Source organism: Saccopteryx bilineata, chromosome 1 (genome assembly GCF_036850765.1).
Source record: "Saccopteryx bilineata isolate mSacBil1 chromosome 1, mSacBil1_pri_phased_curated, whole genome shotgun sequence".
Taxonomy (NCBI): Eukaryota; Metazoa; Chordata; class Mammalia; order Chiroptera; family Emballonuridae; genus Saccopteryx; species Saccopteryx bilineata.
Genome location: NC_089490.1, coordinates 210,081,772 through 210,101,928, shown reverse-complemented (window position 1 = coordinate 210,101,928; position 20,157 = coordinate 210,081,772).

Below are 20,157 nucleotides of genomic sequence, written 5' to 3'. Positions count from 1 at the left end.
AGCCTTATAGCTGGATCACCAGGCTGCTAATTCAGGAAGGGGGGACTAGGAGAGAGACTCCAGGAAAGCAAACTCTCTCATCGTTGGACCCTGCAAACGCCAACAAGCCTTGACTACCAGCAAGACTAAAGCCAATTATATGACATTGCCATAGAATCCCATCAACTGCAAATCCCTACCTAAGAGTGACACAGGGGCAGAGCCTGGGGTACAGAGTCACCGACCAGGAAGAGGGAGAGAAAAGAAAAAGGAAGAAGTTAACCTCTCAAAATCAAGAAAAATCCACAGACTTTACAACTTGTTCCACTAATTTTTTTGTTGTTGTTTGTTTCTCCTATCTTATTGCCTTTATTATTATTATTTCTATTTCCTCCACCACGGTCCTCCTATTCTCTGCCCATCTTATGCTTCCCTTTTCTTGAACTACACTACCCATGAGGGTTACATTTTATTTCTCTTCTTCATCCTCACCCTCCTTTAAGGTTATACTCCAAAACACTTAAGTCTCACTCTCTCCTCTTTTGTTTTTTTTTTGTTTTGCTTTATTTTGTTTTTTTCTCTGCCTTTTTTTTTCCTCCTTCGTTTTTCTCTTTTTCTTATTTTTTCCTTTCTCTTCGTTTTTTTCTTTTCTTGTTTTACTTTCCTCCCATTTAATCCTCAATCACGAACAAATTAATTAATTTGGGACTCAAGGTTTTTTTTTGGCTTTATTTTTCTGTTTCGCTTTTCTTTTTTTTTTTTTCTTGTTTGTTTGTTTACTTTTGTGGCATTTTGGGTACTTTTTACGTTGCTTTTTAACTCACTAGCATTCCTCCCAACCCAAGGTCTCCATTGTATTTAGTCTTCGCTCCACTTAATACAACAGATTTTTACTTATTATTTTTATTTTTTTATTTTTTATTATTCTTTTTTTTTCCTCCTTTTTTCTGGTTCCCTCTTATCCCTCTCATTATATCTCTTAGTCAACCATCACTTACAAGCAAATCATCTTATGCTTGTCTAAGATTTTCTTCCTTTTTTTTTTTTTTTTTTGCATTTAGTAGGTCCCTACTCCCTTTTTTTGCCCCTTGAACTCTTCACCCCAAATCAGGCCCTCCATTATAGGCAGTTTTTGTTACATTTAGCATAATATAATTCACAGGTCATCACGATATTTCCCTGAGAAGGGGAGAGGAGGGAAAGAGAAGAAAGAAAAAAGGGGGAAATAATAAATTATTACTATTTTTTTTTGTGGGGTGTTTTACCTTTTTTTTTTTTTTTACTTTTTACTCTTTATTAATTCTAATTAGTGCTATCAACAAGACCACCCTCAGATGCCAATAAGAAAGAGGAAATCAAATATTATGGATACAAAAGAAAGAGAGGTAACACAAATAGATGTGGAAAAATCTATGGAGAAAAGACTTAACATATTGGAAGCCTTGGAGCTAAATGACAGAGAATTTAAAATAGAAATCTTAAAAATACTCAGAGATATACAAAAAAACACAGAAAGGCAATTTAGGGAGATCATAAAACAACTCAATGAACACAAAGAATATATTACCAAGGAAATTGAAACTATAAAAACAAATCAAACAGAAATGAAAAACTCAATTCACGAGCTGAAAAACAAGGTAACAAGCTTAGCTAACAGTACAGCCCAGATTGAAGATAGGATTAGTGAAATAGAAGACAAACAACTTGAGGCACAACAGAGAGAAGAAGAAAGAGACTCAAAAATAATAAAAAACAAGAAAGCCCTACAGGAATTGTCTGACTCCATCAGAAAGTATAACATAAGAATAATAGGTATATCAGAGGGAGAAGAGAAAGAAAATGGAATGGAGAATATACTCAAACAAATAATAGACGAGAACTTCCCAAGCCTGTGGAAAGAACTAAAGCCTCAAATTCAAGAAGCAAACAGAACACCGAGTTTTCTTAACCCCAACAAACCCACTTCAAGACACATCATAATAAAGATGACACAAACCAATGATAAAGAAAAAATTCTCAAGGCAGCCAGGGAAAAGAAGAGTACAACATATAAAGGAAGGCCTATTAGATTATCATCAAATTTCTCAGCAGAAACTCTACAAGCTAGAAGAGAGTGGACCCCAATATTTAAAGCCCTGAAAGAGAGGAACTTTCAGCCAAGAATACTATACCCATCAAAGCTATCCTTCAAGTACGAAGGAGATAAAAAAACATTCACAAATACAGAAAAGATGAGAGAATTTATCAACAGAAAGCCCCCACTCCAGGAAATACTAAAGGGGGTTTTCCAACCAGATTCAAAGAACAAAAGAAAACAACACCATAAGTAACAGCTCCACCAAGAACACAATAAAACCAAACTTAAACTGTGACAACAAAGGAAAAAAAGGGGGGAGAGGATGGAGATTAACAGTAGCAAAGGACGATGAAGTGCAGAACTACTCATAAGATAGGGTACTACAATGAATATGGTAGGTACCCTTTTCATTACTTAATGGTAACCACCCTTGAAAAAACCACCACAAAAACACTTGACTTAAAAAAGGTAGCAACAGAGGAAAGAAGTATGGAATACAAACAAACAAAAACAAATGATAGAAAAACAAAAGAGAAGAATCAAACAAGATACAAAACTAACAGAAAGCAATTTATAAAATGGCAGTAGGGAACCCACAAGTGTCAATAACTACACTAAATATAAATGGATTAAACTTACCAATAAAAAGACACAGAGTAGCAGAATGGATTAAAAAAGAAAATCCAACTATATGCTGCCTACAAGAAACACATCTAAGCAACAAGGATAAAAACAAATTCAAAGTGAAAGGCTGGAAAACAATACTCCAAGCAAACAACACCCAAAAAAAAGCAGGTGTAGCAATACTCATATCTGATAATGCTGACTACAAGACAGAAAAAATACTCAGAGACAAAAATGGTCATTTCATAATGATTAAGGGGAAGTTGAATCAAGAAGACATAACAATCCTTAATATATATGCACCAAACCAAGGAGCACCAAAATATATAAGACAGCTACTTATTGACCTTAAAACAAAAACTAACAAAAATACAATCATACTTGGAGACCTCAATACACCGCTGACGGCTCTAGATCAGTCATCCAAACAGAGAATCAATAAAGATATAGTGGCCTTAAATGAAATACTAGAACACCTGGATATGATAGACATCTACAGGACACTTCATCCCAAAGCGACAGAGTATACCTTTTTCTCTAGTGTACATGGAACATTCTCAAGAATTGACCATATGTTGGGCCACAAAGACAATATCAGCAAATTTAGAAAAATTGAAATTGTACCAAGCATATTTTCTGATCATAAAGCCTTGAAACTAGAATTCAACTGCAAAAAAGAGGGGGGGAAACCCACAAAAATGTGGAAACTAAACAACATACTTCTAAAAAATGAATGGGTCAAAGAAGAAATAAGTGCAGAGATCAAAAGATATATACAGACAAATGAAAATGAAAATACGACATATCAGAATCTCTGGGATGCAGCAAAAGCAGTAATAAGAGGAAAGTTCATATCACTTCAGGCCTATATGAACAAACAAGAGAGAGCCGAAGTAAACCACTTAACTTCACACCTTAAGGAACTAGAAAAAAAAGAACAAAGACAACCCAAAAGCAGCCTAAGAAAGGAGATAATAAAAATCAGAGCAGAAATAAATGAAATAGAGAACAGAAAAACTATAGAAAAAATCAATAAAACAAGGAGCTGGTTCTTTGAAAAGATCAACAAAATTGACAAACCCTTGGCAAGACTTACCAAGGAAAAAAGGCACAGGACTCAAATAAATAAAATCCAAAATGAAAGAGGAGAGATCACCACAGACATCATAGATATACAAAGAATTATTGTAGAATACTGTGAAAAATTATATGCCACCAAATACAACAATCTAGAAGAAATGGATAAATTCCTAGAACAATACAACCTTCCTAGACTGAGTCATGAAGAAGCAGAAAGACTAAACAGACCAATCAGCAGGGAGGAAATAAAAAAAACTATTATAAACCTCCCCCAAAATAAAAGTCCAGGCCCAGACGGTTATACTAGTGAATTCTATCAAACATTCAAAGAAGACTTGGTTCCTATTCTACTCAAAGTCTTCCAAAAAATTGAAGAAGAAGCAATACTTCCAAACATATTTTATGAGGCCAACATAACCCTCATACCAAAACCTGGCAAGGATGGCACAAAGAAAGAAAACTACAGACCAATATCTCTAATGAATACAGATGCTAAAATACTAAACAAAATACTGGCAAACCGAATACAACAACATATTAAAAAAATAATACATCATGATCAAGTGGGATTCATCTCAGAATCTCAAGGATGGTTCAACATACGCAAAACGGTTAACGTAATACACCATATCAACAAAACAAAGAACAAAAACCACATGATCTTATCAATAGATGCAGAAAAGGCTTTTGATAAAATACAACACAATTTTATGTTTAAGACTCTCAACAAAATGGGTATAGAAGGAAAATATCTCAACATGATAAAGGCCATATATGATAAACCATCAGCCAACATCCTATTAAACGGCATAAAACTGAGGACGGCATTTCTACCTTAAATCAGGAACAAGACAGGGTTGTCCACTCTCTCCACTCTTATTTAACGTGGTGCTAGAAGTTCTGGCCAGAGCAATCAGACAAGACAAAGAAATAAAAGGCATCCATATCGGAAAAGAAGAAGTAAAGCTATCACTTTTTGCTGATGATATGATCCTATACATCGAAAACCCGAAGGACTCCACAAAAAGATTATTAGAAACAATAAACCAATACAGTAAGGTCCAGGATACAAAATTAACATACAAAAGTCCATAGCCTTTCTATATGCCAACAATGAAATATTAGAAAACAAACTCAAAAAAATAATCCCCTTCACGATTGCAACAAAAAAAATAAAATACCTAGGAATAAACATAACAAAGAATGTAAAGGACCTATATAATGAAAATTACAAAGCATTGTTAAGGGAAATAAAAAAAGATACAATGAGATGGAAAAATATTCCTTGTTCTTGGATAGGAAGAATAAATATAATCAAAATGGCCATATTACCCAAAGCAATATACAAATTTAATGCAATTCCCATCAAAATTCCTATGAGATTTTTTAAAGAAATGGAACAAAAAATCATCAGATTTATATGGAACTATAAAAAACCTCAAATAGCCAAAACAATCCTAAGGAAAAAGAATGAAGCCTGGGGCATTACAATACCTGATTTTAAACTACATTATAGGGCCACGATAATCAAAACAGCATGGTATTGGCAGAAAAATAGACACTCAGACCAATGGAACAGAATAGAAAGCCCAGAAATAAAACCACATATATATGGTCAAATAATCTTTGATAAAGAGGCCAACAACACAAAATGGAGAAAGGAAAGCCTCTTCAACAAATGGTGTTGGGAAAACTGGAAAGCCACATGCAAAAGAATGAAACTCGACTATAGCCTGTCCCCGTGTACTAAAATTAATTCAAAATGGATCAAAGACCTAAATATAAGACCTGAAACAATAAAGTACATAGAAGAAGACATAGGTACTAAAATCATGGACCTGGGTTTTAAAGAACATTTTATGAACTTGACTCCAATGGCAAGAGAAGTGAAGGCAAAAATTAATGAATGGGACTACATCAGAATAAAAAGTTTTTGCTCAGCAAGAGAAACTGATATCAAAATAAACAGACAGCCAACTAAATGGGAAATGATATTTTCAAACAACAGCTCAGATAAGGGCCTAATATCCAAAATTTACAAAGAACTCATAAAACTCAACAACAAACAAACAAACAATACAATAAAAAAATGGGAAGAGGACATGAACAGACACTTCTCCCAGGAAAAAATACAAATGGCCAACAGATATATGAAAAGATGCTCAGATTCATTAGTTATTAGAGAAATGCAAATCAAAACTACAATGAGATACCACCTCACCCCTGTTAGATTAGCTATTATCAACAAGACGGGTAATAGCAAATGTTGGAGAGGCTGTGGAGAAAAAGGAACCCTCATTCACTGTTGGTGGGACTGTAAAGTAGTACAACCATTATGGAGGAAAGTATGGTGGTTCCTCAAAAAACTGCAAATAGAACTACCTTATGACCCAGCAATCCCTCTACTGGGTATATACCCCAAAACCTCAGAAACATTGATACGTGAAGACACATGTAGCCCCATGTTCATTGCAGCACTGTTCACAGTGGCCAAGACATGGAAACAACCAAAAAGCCCTTCAATAGAAGACTGGATAAAGAAGATGTGGCACATATACACTATGGAATACTACTCAGCCATAAGAAATGATGACATCAGATCATTTACAGCAAAATGGTGGGAACTTGATAACTTTATACGGAGTGAAATAAGTAAATCAGAAAAAAACAAGAACTACATGATTCCATACATTGGTGGAACATAAAAACGAGACTAAGAGACATGGACAAGAGTGTGGTGGTTACCAGGGGTGGGGGGAGAGAGGACATGGGAGGGAGGGAGGGAGAGAGTTAGGGGGAGGAGCGGCACAGAGAACTAGATTGAGGGTGGCGGAGGACAATCTGACTTTGGGCGAGGGGTATGCAACATAATTTAATGACAAAATAACCTAGACATGTTTTCTTTGAATATATGTACCCTGATTTATTAATGTCATCCCATTACCATTAATAAAAATGTATTTAAAAAAAAAAAAGAAAAGAAATACTGGTCAGTTTGTTGATTTAAATTTACTTGTTTTTTATTTTAAATATTGTATTTGTTCCTGTTTTGTTTTTTACTTTAAAATAAGATATGTGCAGTGTGCATGGGGATTTGTTCATAGTTTTTTTTACAGCCTGGCCCTCCAACGGTCTGAGGAACAGTGAACTGGCCCCCTGTGTAAAAAGTTTGGGGACCCCTGATGTACAGTGTCAAGTAGGTACTAGACTTATCACGGTAATCACTTTGTAAGGTACAGACATATCTAATCACTATACATCTGAAACTAATATAATATTGTATGTCAACTGTAATTGAAAAGTAAAGATCATTTAAAATAAAATTAAAACAAAAAGAGAGAAAACATCTGTAAGAATATATCGAACTTCAGTGGTCACCTCTGGGAAGAGGAATTGAGGAAGGCAGAACTGGCTATTTTTCTCATAATGTTTAAGTTTCTTATAATATTTATGCTTATATTTTGTATTTTAAAATAAAACAAAATCTAAGAAAAAAAGAATATATAAGACATATTTCTTTGCCAGCGTATTTAGATCGATATCTTTTTTAAGCAACTGAGCCGTATTGTATTCCATTTTTTTTAACCATTTCTCTCTTAATGAGAATGCCAATTGTTTCCTTTTAAAAAGAACAAAAGAGGGAAGTTCATATCGCTTCAGGCATATATGAACAAACAAGAGAGAGCCCAAGTGAACCACTTAACTTCCCACCTTAAGGAACTAGAAAAAGAAGAACAAAGACAACCCAAAACCAGCCGAAGAAAGGAGATAATAAAAATCAGAGCAGAAATAAATGAATTAGAGAACAGAAAAACTATAGAAAAAATTAATAGAACAAGGAGCTGGTTCTTTGAAAAGATCAACAAAATTGACAAACCCTTGGCAAGACTTACCAAGGAAAAAAGAGAAAGAACTCATATAAACAAAATCCAAAATGAAAGAGGAGAAATCACCACGGACACCGTAGATATACAAAGAATTATTGTAGAATACTATGAAGAACTTTATGCCACTAAATTCAACAACCTAGAAGAAATGGATAAATTCCTAGAACAATACAACCTTCCTAGACTGAGTCAAGAAGAAGCAGAAAGCCTAAACAGACCTATCAGTAGAGAAGAAATAGAAAAAACCATTAAAAACCTCCCCAAAAATAAAAGTCCAGGCCCTGACGGCTATACCAGCGAATTTTATCAAACATTCAAAGAAGACTTGGTTCCTATTCTACTCAAAGTCTTCCAAAAAATTGAAGAAGAAGCAATACTTCCAAACACATTTTATGAGGCCAACATAACCCTCATACCAAAACCAGGCAAGGATGGCACAAAAAAAGAAAACTACAGACCAATATCTCTAATGAATACAGATGCTAAAATACTAAACAAAATACTAGCAAATCGAATACAACAACATATTAAAAAAATAATACATCATGATCAAGTGGGATTCATCCCAGAACCTCAAGGATGGTTCAACATACGTAAAACTGTTAATGTAATACACCATATCAACAAAACAAAGAACAAAAACCACATGATCTTATCAATAGACGCAGAAAAGGTTTTCGATAAAATACAACACAATTTTATGTTTAAGACTCTCAACAAAATGGGTATAGAAGGAAAATATCTCAACATGATAAAGGCCATATATGATAAACCATCAGCTAACATCATATTAAATGGCACTAAACTGAAGGCTTTCCCCCTTAAATCAGGAACAAGACAGGGTTGTCCACTCTCTCCACTCTTATTTAATGTGGTACTAGAGGTTCTAGCCAGAGCAATCAGACAAGACAAAGAAATAAAAGGCATCCATATCGGAAAAGAAGAAGTAAAGGTATCACTTTTTGCAGATGATATGATCCTATACATCGAAAACCCCAAAGAATCCACAAAAAGACTACTAGAAACAATAAGCCAATACAGTAAGGTCGCAGGATACAAAATTAACATACAGAAGTCAATAGCCTTTCTATATGCCAACAATGAAACAACTGAGAAGGAACTCAAAAGAATAATCCCCTTCACGATTGCAACAAAAAAAATAAAATACTTAGGAATAAACATAACAAAGAATGTAAAGGACTTATATAATGAAAACTATAAACCATTGTTAAGGGAAATCGAAAAAGATATAATGAGATGGAAGAATATACCTTGTTCTTGGCTAGGAAGAATAAATATAATCAAGATGGCTATATTACCCAAAGCAATATACAAATTTAATGCAATTCCCATCAAAATTCCAATGACATTTTTTAAAGAAATAGAGCAAAAAATCATCAGATTTATATGGAACTATAAAAAACCCCGAATAGCCAAAGCAATCCTAAAGAAAAAGAATGAAGCTGGGGGCATAACAATACCTGACTTCAAACTCTATTATAGGGCCACGACAATCAAAACAGCATGGTATTGGCAGAAAAATAGACACTCAGACCAATGGAACAGAATAGAAAGTCCAGAAATAAAACCACATATATATAGTCAAATAATTTTTGATAAAGGGGCCAACAACACACAATGGAGAAAAGAAAGCCTCTTCAATAAATGGTGCTGGGAAAACTGGAAAGCCACATGCAAAAGAATGAAACTGGACTACAGTCTCTCCCCCTGTACAAAAATTAACTCAAAATGGATCAAAGATCTAAACATAAGACCTGAAACAATTAAGTACATAGAAGAAGACATAGGTACTCAACTCATGGACCTGGGTTTTAAAGAGCATTTTATGAATCTGACTCCAATGGCAAGAGAAGTGAAGGCAAAAATTAATGAATGGGACTACATCAGACTAAGAAGTTTTTGCTCAGCAAGGGAAACTGATAACAAAATAAACAGAAAGCCAACTAAATGGGAAATGATATTTTCAAACAACAGCTCAGATAAGGGCCTAATCTCCAAAATATACAAAGAACTCATAAAACTCAACAACAAACAAACAAACAATCCAATAAAAAAATGGGAAGAGGATATGAATAGACACTTCTCCCAGGAAGAAATACAAATGGCCAACAGATATATGAAAAGATGCTCATCTTCTTTAGTTATTAGAGAAATGCAAATCAAAACGGCAATGAGATACCACCTCACACCTGTTCGATTAGCTGTTATTAGCAAGTCAGGTAATAGCAAATGTTGGAGAGGCTGTGGAGAAAAAGGAACCCTCATACACTGTTGGTGGGAATGTAAAATAGTACAACCATTATGGAAGAAAGTATGGTGGTTCCTCAAAAAACTGAAAATAGAACTACCTTATGACCCAGCAATCCCTCTACTGGGTATATATCCCCAAAACTCAGAAACATTGATACGTAAAGACACATGCAGCCCCATGTTTATTGCAGCATTGTTCACAGTGGCCAGGACATGGAAACAACCAAAACGCCCATCAATAGATGACTGGATAAAGAAGATGTGGCACATATACACTATGGAATACTACTCAGCCATAAGAAATGATGACATCGGAACATTTACAGCAAAATGGTGGGATCTTGATAACATGATACGAAGCGAAATAAGTAAATCAGAAAAAAACAGGAACTGTATTATTCCATACGTAGGTGGGACATAATAGTGAAACTAAGAGACATTGATAAGAGTGTGGTGGTTACGGGGGGGGAGGGGGGAATGGGAGAGGGATAGGGGGTGGGAGGGGCACAAAGAAAACAAGATAGAAGGTGACAGAGGACAATCTGACTTTGGGTGGTGGGTATGCAACATAATTGAACGACAAGATAACCTGGACTTGTTATCTTTGAATATATGTATCCTGATTTATTGATGTCACCCCATTAAAAAAAAAAAAAAAGAACAAAGCCACCAATGTCACACCTATATACACATCTTCATGTGCCCATCTCTGTAGAAGAGAACCTCAAGAATGGACTTACTATGTGGACAATACTAGTGGATTGGAGGCATATGCTTTTTATATTTAAATAAATATCACCAGCTTCTTAAAAATGGTGAACCAATTCATACTTCCTCAGGATCTGAGCACACCAGTGTTCACACCTCCTCACCAGTCTTGACCATTATCAGTCATTTTCTCTATTCAAAATACATCTTATGTTGAAAACAGCATTTTTTATTACTTTGTTTTGCATTTGAAGCTTATTGGCCACATCTATTTCTTCTTCGTGAGTTATTTTCCCCCAGCTTTATCTAGTAACTGTTTAAAAATACCTTCTCTTATTGAATTTAAAGAGAACTCGCTTTTCTATTTCATGGATATTTTATCTATGTACTATGTAAGTTTCAATGCTTTATTCCAGTTTGTCATTTACCGGTCAATTTTGTTTGTGGTTGTGATTCTGACTTAATTGGTAAAGGGTGGGCAAAACTAGTAAAATTTTAATTTACTGGTTGAATAAAGCTCCATCAGGTAAATTTAAGAAGCCAGGGTTGAGAACCACCAGGGTAAAGAATAAAATTCAGAGAGACCAGAAGGGACCAGAGATCTTCAAGATGTAACTGACTTAGTGAGAAGTCTCAAATCATTGAGATAGAAACGTGAGGCCATTTTCAAACCAGCTTTACTATCCCTCTAGATATTTTCTTATTTTCTGTTCCATGTGCTACTGGAGACCAAAGGGAATCACATGTTTCTCTCCTGCCTGATACCTTTCAGTGACATCCCCTTGCCCTTACAATACAATCCAAATTTCTTATTCTGCTCTTAAAGTCTTGCACAATCTGGCCCCATCTATGCAAGGTCACTTTAAGTCACTCCCACTCTTATTCACTAAGCATCAGCCACCTTTCTGCTCTCTGACTGTGCCAGTGGCCCTGTTTCACTCAGGGACTTTGCACCTGCTGTCCCCTCTCACCCTCCTCTCCCTCTATCTCCACCTTTTTCTTGCACAACCAGCTTTTTCTCATTCTTCACAACACTTCAGAGATGCCTAAGAAGGTACCTGTCTCCCTTCAGTATTCTCCACTCTATCCCCTATTTATTTCCTTCAAAACAACAACTATAATTTGTAACTACTTGATTCTTTGTTTTTGGAAATCAGTATTCCCACTGACATGTAGACTCCATGCAGGTGGCCACCAGGGTGTTCCATCACCTGGCACATTGCTTAGCCCTACTCCAGGATCCAAATTGGGTCACAGAAAGAGAGATGATTTCTGGTGAAGGAAGGTATAAAATGAAACTGTAGAAAATTTGGCTACCATGTGGAGGAAATGAAGCCATCAGGTAGAGAAAGGAAGCCAAAAATAATCTTGGGGATACTTAAATTCTTGAGGCTCTGATGCTCCCTACCCTTCCTGTGGTTTGCTGGAAGGGCTTTACCCTGGAATCTCTGAGATTAGTTAGTTGAAGTTGGGTATTGTGGGTTTGTTTGGTTGCTTTGGGGAGGAAGGTTTATTGTTATTTACAACAACAACAAAAATGCTATTTGTCCCCTATTCTGCCCCACCCCCGCATCTAACACAGTGCCCAGCATATATTAAGTACTTGGGTAATGTTTTTGAGTAATTATTATTTTCCCCTCTAGAATAAATCTTTGAAGGCATACAACCATGTCTTGTTTCTCTTGGAATGTTCTGCATCCAGAATAATGCTTGCTACATAGACAATGCTCAGGAATGTTTACTGCCCTTATCTTAAAGAGAGAGAAAAAAGCCAGATTTATAGTAGTGGAGCACAGATATAAGAGAGGGTGGTGCTGGAGCAGCATCAGATGGTAGAATTTATGAACCACCATGAATCAATACATGTGGTGTGAACAGAAGAACCTGGGATTCATTCAACAAATATTCCAGTTTCCGGCCATCTGACTGGCGGGTGGTGGTGCCCCACGTAGAATACAGGACAGAGCACATTTCTTTGTTCTGTCAAGGTCCATACGCCCCTCTCCAGACCCAAGAAAGTCTCCAGCATTTCCCGCTGTGCCCCAGCAACATGAATGCAGCCAGATCACTAACAAGCACCTGTGCACACCTGCTCTGCTAGGACATGACGAACTGTCTTGGATTTCCATTTGTTAAGAAAAAAAAAAACAACTTAAAGTGGAGGTCTGAATCTTACAGAAACAATCCCAACCTCTTCTCCAAAGCAAAACACCATGTCATCTTCAAGCTTGGGTATTCCTTCTGTTTTTAGGTGTTTGGCATGACAAGATTTACTTGGGTTATATGGGAGACAGTTTCTTCTTAGCAGATAAACATTTAAGGTACATTTTTTTAAAGTTACAGTTAATATCTATTTAAAGTAATATGTTTGAAGCCCACATGGTTCTAAATTGTGCAATTCAGGTTTAACTAACATTAAAATACAAAGGACAGGTGCATGCATCCACAGCTTTCAATTAAATGATATATATTTTTTGCCCATTCTTCTCTTACTTTTCTTTCCCAAATAACCTCTTTCAGATATGGTTCAAGGTAGAATTTATCTTCTTCATATTTTGTCCAAAGGTCCTTAGGCAAGATCTTCTGCCTTACGGTCAGGTCCAGTGCCTTTTTATGTGAAACACCCTATCGTTATAAACGTTATCAGGAAGCTTTCTTATGGCTTCCTTTACATCGTCGCTCACGTGTATTTTATTGAGTCGCATTAACCCCAGTTTTTGAACCCTGAAGCATTGTAATACCATTTTAAACACCTTCCAGCCACCAGCTTGATCTGTAATGGCAGCCTGCTCGCATTTTGACCCAAGACTCGAGGCACAAACATTTTGTGTATTTTGGATCTGCAGGCAGAGGTATAATCAGCCATAGTAGAGCTACTAATAGCAATTCCTAGAGTACAAAAAAAAAAGGATAGACACCCTCATGAAAGTGGGAAGAAAAGGCAGGACATAAAACTGAGCTGTGTAGCACCTGGTGTGAGCTAGAGGAACACTCTCAAGGTAAAGCAATGTCTTGAGCTCCAGAACAAAGTGTTCATTTTTTGTAATCTTTAATTCTTTACCCCCAAAGTGGCTGAACTATGGCGTTATGAGAAACCTGACCATTAAAAGTAATCCTGGCCCTGGCTGGTTTTCTCAGTGGTAGAGCATCAACCTGGCATGTGGAAATCCTGGGTTCAATTCCCAACCAGGACACACAGGGGAGGCACTGTTCTGCTTCTCCATCCTTCCCCCTCTCCTTTCTCTCTGTCTCTCTCTTCTCCTCCTGCAGCCAAGGCTTCATTGGAGCAAAGTTTGCCCAGGCGCTGAGGATGGCTCCATGGCCTCTGCCTCAGGTGCTAGAATGGCTCTGGTTGCAACAGAACAATGCTCCAGATGAGCAGAGCATTACCCCTTAGAGGGCATGCCAGGTGGATCCCGGTTGGGCGCATGTGGGATTCTGACTCTCTGCCTCCCCACTTCTCACTTCAGAAAAAAAAAAAAAAAGTAATCCTAGGTGACTTTTAAACTAGACAGATTCCCTTGGAAAAAGGTTTTCTTATGAATTATCAGCTTTTCACCTTGTTTTCATCTGAGATCATTGGGAGAGTTCAAGAATGTTGAGGAAGAAGTGGAGTTGAATTTAATGTGACAGGCATGAAGGAAAATATCTGTTTCAAAATACTGAGTGATGATAAATGATGACAAGATAAAATCTGAGGCATTGCTGATAGCCAAGCCGCCATCAGGATATGAAGGCTGAGTTGTCTGGAGATCAGATCCAATTATAATAATAGCAACAACAAAAGCAACAGCAACAACAGCTAATTACTGAGTGTTGTCTATGTGTCAGACTTTGTGTTCAATGTTTTACAAATAGGTATTTCATAGAAAGCTGGAGGACCACATCATTAAAAGCACAGAGTCTGCCTCTGCCTGAGTTTGAAACCTTGGTCTACCCTCTCTATCTGTGATGGAGAAAATTACTTCCTGAGTCTCAGTTTCTTCTTCTGAAAATAGGAGTAATAACAATATCTATCTCATAAGTAAATTAAATGCATTTTAAAGTGTTCTACATATATAGAGCTATTAAATGTGAGCTATTATTAACAATCTGGCCACAATTGAAAAAATAAAAATAAGAGCAAGAACAGCAAAGCCTGGTGAAGAAAGAGACTCTGATTTTCAGAGTTACCACACTATTAGATTCAAATGTTCAGTGTTCAACAACAACAACAAAACCACAAGGCATACAAAGAATCAGGAAAGTGTGGCTTATTAAAGGCAAAAAAAAAAATCAATAGAAACTATCTCTTAAAAAAAAGACCTTCTACCAGATATACTAGAGTAAGACTTTAAAACAGCTGTCTTAAAGATGCTCAAAGAGGCCCTGGCTGGTTGGTTCAGAGGGAGAGTGTCAGCCTGGCATGTGGAAGTCCAGAGTTCAATTCCCAGGCAGGGCACACAGGAGAAGTGACCATCTGCTTCTCTACCCTTACCCCTCTTCCTTCTCTCTCTCTTCCCCTCCCACAGCCGTGGCTCAAATGATTCAAGCAAGTTGTCCCCAGGCACTGAGGATGGCTCCATGGCCTCACCTCAGGTGCTGAGATGGTTTGGTTGCCAAGCAACAGAACAGCAGCCCCAGATGGGCAGAGCATCGCCCTATAGGGGGCTTGCCAGGTGGAGCCTGGTCGGGTACATGTGGGAGTCTATCACTCTGCCTCCCTGCCTTTCACTTCACTAAAAAAATAAATAAAAGGTGCTTGAAGAAATAAAGGACAATGTAGAACATTTTGTTCATAATGTATGAACAAAACTAAAAGATCAACATAGTATAGAACCCTTCCCCAAATTCTAAAGCTAAAAAAGTACAATAACTGCAATGAAAATTTTACTAAAGGGATTTAATTCAGATTTGAGGAGGCAGAAGAATAATACAGTGAACTTGAAGCCAAAACAATGGAAATTATCAAGTCTGAGGAACAGAAATAAAATAAACAGAGCTTAAGAAACCTGTGGGACACCATCAAATGGACCAGATACACAATTGTGGGAGTCCAAGAAGGAGAAGAGATAGTGATACTGATAATGTTGAAGAAATAATGGCTGAAAACTCCCCAAATTTTTTTTCTTATTTTTATTAATTTTAATGCAGTGACATTGATAAACCAGGGTACATATGTTCCGAAAAAAACATCTCCAGATTATTTGACCTTTGATTATGCTGCATACCCCTCACTCAAAGTCAAATTGTCTTCTGTCACCTTCTATCTGGTTTTCTCTGTGTCACTGCCCTCCCCCTACCCCCTCCCTCTCCTTCCTTGCCCCCTCCCCACCCCTCCACCCCACTCCCTGTTACCATCACATTCTTGACCATGTCTCTGAGTCTCTCATTTTTATGTCCCATCTATGCATGGGTTCATATAGTTCTTAGTTTTTTCTGATTTACTTATTTCACTCCGTATAATGTTATCAAGGTCCATCCATGTTATTGTAAATGATCCGATGTCATCATTTCTTATGGCTGAGTAGTATTCCATAGTATATATGTACCAAAGCTTTTTAATCCACTCATCCTCTGACAGACACTTGGGCTGTTTCCAGATCTTTGCTATTGTGAACAATGCTGCTATAAACATGGGGATGCAAACTCCCCAAATTTGATGGAATACATGAATATAATCATGAAACTAGCTTAATCTCCAAGTAAGATGAATTCAAAAAGATACACACTGAGACACAGTATAATCAATCTTTCAAAAGACAAAGAGAGAATCTTTGAATCAGACAGAGAGAACTGAATCATCACATGAAAGGAATTCTCGGTCAGATTATCAGATTTCTCATCAGAAACTTTGGAGGCAAAGTGACAGTGGACCAATAGAGTCAATGTTCTAAAAAAAAAGTCAACCAATATCTTATATCTGGCAAAACTATCCTTCAAAGGTGTGATAGAAATTAAGATATTCTCAGGTTGGCAAGCTCTGAAAGAGGTCATTACCACTAGAACTATCCTGCAAGAAATACTCAAGGGATTCTTGTGAGGTGAAATGAAGGGACACTAGACAGTAACTTGATGTCATATAAGGATCCAATAAAGGTAAACACATGGGCATTTATAAAAGCTAGTGTTATTGTAACAGTGGCTTATATTAATAACTTCACTTTTGGTTTTCTACAAAATTTAAGAGATTAATATGTTTTAAATATTTTTTAGTATGTTTTGGGGCACACAATGTTTAAAGATGTAACTTTGTGACATCAACGTTCAAAAGGGGTGGGGAAAGAGCTGTAAAGGAGTAGAGGTTTTCTGTGTTGTTGAAGTAAAGGTAGTATAAATTCAAATGAAAGTGTTATAACTTTAGGTATTAAATGTAATCCCTATGCATGGTAACCACAAAAGAAATAGCTATAGAATACTTGGACCCCAGCCAGGACTGCCAAGTCTCTGAAGGACTCGTTCTCCAGGTATGTGGCTGAGGCGGAGCACTGCTGATGTTTCCACACAGCCACTGCTTTGGTCAGTGCAGCAAGAGCAAGGAAAAGATCACATAGCAACTGTAACCAGGAAGAGAAACAAAGTTTAGCATCATGTTCACTGTAAAAGGGAAGCTTATGCTAAAGTTCAGTCCATTAATGCAGAGCAGGCACTAAAGGGTGAATTTGGAGCTGAGAGGCCATGTATGCATACCTGATAGCCCACCCCTTTGGCTACCCAGCTTCCACATACACCCTTCTACACACATTTGACTCTCAGACAAAAAACAAGACAACTCAATGGTTCTACCTAACAAGATATACCTACTCTTCTTACAAGAGAAAGAGTTCTCATCTTTCCCTTAAATGAGAAGACACATAGTCCCATAATTTACTGTAGCCATTGCTGGCTGTATTAATTAATCTTCAAATTTAGCCATGGCCCCATGGAAGACTCTGTTACCTAAAGATTTCATTGTAATGTTAATCTCCAAAAAATCATTTACAAATAAAAAAAGGAGGTAAGAGAATAAAATGGTTAGTATATGCCAATAAACACAGGCATATAACAGACCAAGAAAAATTTGCAAAACTTCTATAGTCCTTATTTCTGTAACTGGTCACCGAGCCATGGTTGGGATATGTGGCTATTCTTTCCACTGCCCAATCTATTTCTCAGCCACAACCTCAGTCCTTTATCTGGTAAAGTGACCTGAATCTTCATTCCCGAAAGCTTGAGTTCCCAACTGTCCTGTCTTTTATTTATTTATTTGTTTATTTGTTCATTTATTTATTTATTTTTGGTAGCTGTATGGTTTTCTATTAATTTTTACTATTGGACATTAAAGTACTAAGAGATGACTCAGTGAATTTCCTTGGGTCTCAGACAGAGTTCTTTTGTCTCTGTTGTATAACCGCAGCCCAATTTACCCTGATTATCCAGTCAGTCACCTCAGCCAGTTATCATACTGTCATCAGTGTGGTGGGTTGGTGTGATGTCTTGTGGAATGTCAAGATGACCAGGCTCTTTGCAGAGAGCCGGGCAATTAAGAAAGTTGCACTATTGGCTCTATAATGGTCTACCAAGTGCCGGGGCCTATGCGCACTTGCTCCCATAGAGATACTACACTAGGAACCGCAGCTGCAATTAGAGTCTTGCCACTTGACTCAGTTTAGGATGGTCCACAGTCATTCCCCAGAATCCACATGACTTCTGCACAGGCCAGACAGGTGAGAACAGAGACACTTTCTAAACGCTTTAGCATCAAGGTAGGAGTGGCCTGGAAGGAATGCACAGATGAGAAGACCATGCCCACATGCAGTGTTATCAGTGGTAAAGGCCACAGTGGTCACCAAGAACCAGTTATTTGGAAGACTTTCTTGCACCTCAGTGGCATTGCTAGACAGGTAGCACTGGAAAGCACACCAGGAATTCGACAATTTCTCATAACATGCTTATGGATTGTGTAAAGAAATACAGATTGGAGATGACGTCAGAGTAATGGCGGGGTAGGAAGCGATACCGATAAATCTCCCCCAAAACTCAACAAGATCTTCAACCAGAAACAGAAAAACCTATACTTGGAGCTTCCAGATGCTTCGCAATACACCCAAAGGTATGATTGAGTGAAAAATTGGCTAAATATATAACCAAACCCCGAAGGAAATAGGGAGTAAGAAATGCTCCGCCTTCCTCACTAACCTAAACAGGGTGGCTTTCTCTGGTAACTGTGAATATAGAAACTGAGGCGGGCAAAGTGGGTGAATAGATCCAGGCCGCCGCGGCACAAACGGCCGAACCAGGCTGTGGCACGGAGATTCAAGCAAAGGAAAATCTGATCCTGTGGCAACCCGGGCAATACAAGCTAACACTAGCGCCAAACCCAAACAAAGAAAGACAAGCGGAGCGGCCATTTTACCCGGTCTCCTGGTCGGTGCGCAGTTAGTGGGCGAGAATTTCTTCCTAGGCCCCGAGAGTGGGTGCCCGTGTTGCCCCACAAAGAGGCAGGGTCAGAGGCCTTTCTGTGGGCCAAGGGCAGAGTCTCTGGGCAGCCCCAGCACCCTGGGAAAGCCACGCACGGGAGGGAGTGAGAACTAATTCCAAAGGTGAAGATTTTCCGTGCTGGAGGGTGTTTCACTCAGAGGGAAACGCGGCCAGCCTCATATCCTGGTTTGCACGCGCAGATAAGGAGTGAGCAATTCCTCCGAGTGCCTCGGCAGTGCGCGCCCGTGTTATCGCACAGAGGGGCAGAGTCAGGGGCCTTTGTGTGGGCCAAAGCAGAATCTCGAGCCGCCCCAGCACCTTGCAAAAGCCGCGCACGGGGACGGAGCGAGACTCAATTCCAACGCTGCAACTTTTCCCTGCGGTTGGGGGTTTCACTCAGAGCGTGAGACTGCTGGCCGGATATCCTGGTCGCAGACAGTGAGTGAGAGTTTCCTCCAAGCGCCCCGGAAGTGGGCGCCCGCTTGTGTTACCGGACAGAGTGGCAGAGCCAGAGGTCTTTGAGTGGGCGGAAAGCCCGCCTGATTATGCTAGCAGCTCTGACTGACTGAGCCTTACCCAGAGCCCTGTGCTGAGTGGAAATAGAGTGGGGAGTTGCCAGCTCTTTGAGCCTCTTACTATCCAGGCAGAGGCAGCAGCAACCCCATAGCTGGATTCTCAGGCTACTAATTGAGGAAGGAAAGACTAGGAGAAAGGCTCCAGGAACACGGACTCTCTCACTGTTGGAGCCTATAAATGCTAATGAGCTTCGACTGCCAATGAGACTAAAGCACAATACATGACATTGCCATAGAGACTTATCAACTGCAAACCTCTACCTGAGCGTGCCAAAGGGGCAGAACCTGGGGTACAGATTCACCGACCAGGAAGAGGGAGAGAAAAGAAAAAGCAAGAAGATAACCTCTCAAAATCAAGAATAATCTGCAGACTTTATAACCTATCCCATTTTATTATATTTGTTCATTTGTTTCTCTTATCTTCATTCTTGATACTTTTTTTTCCTCCTCCAATTTGGCCGATTAACTCTCTACCGGTCTTACTCTCTCCTCTCCTTGAACTACACTACCCATAAGT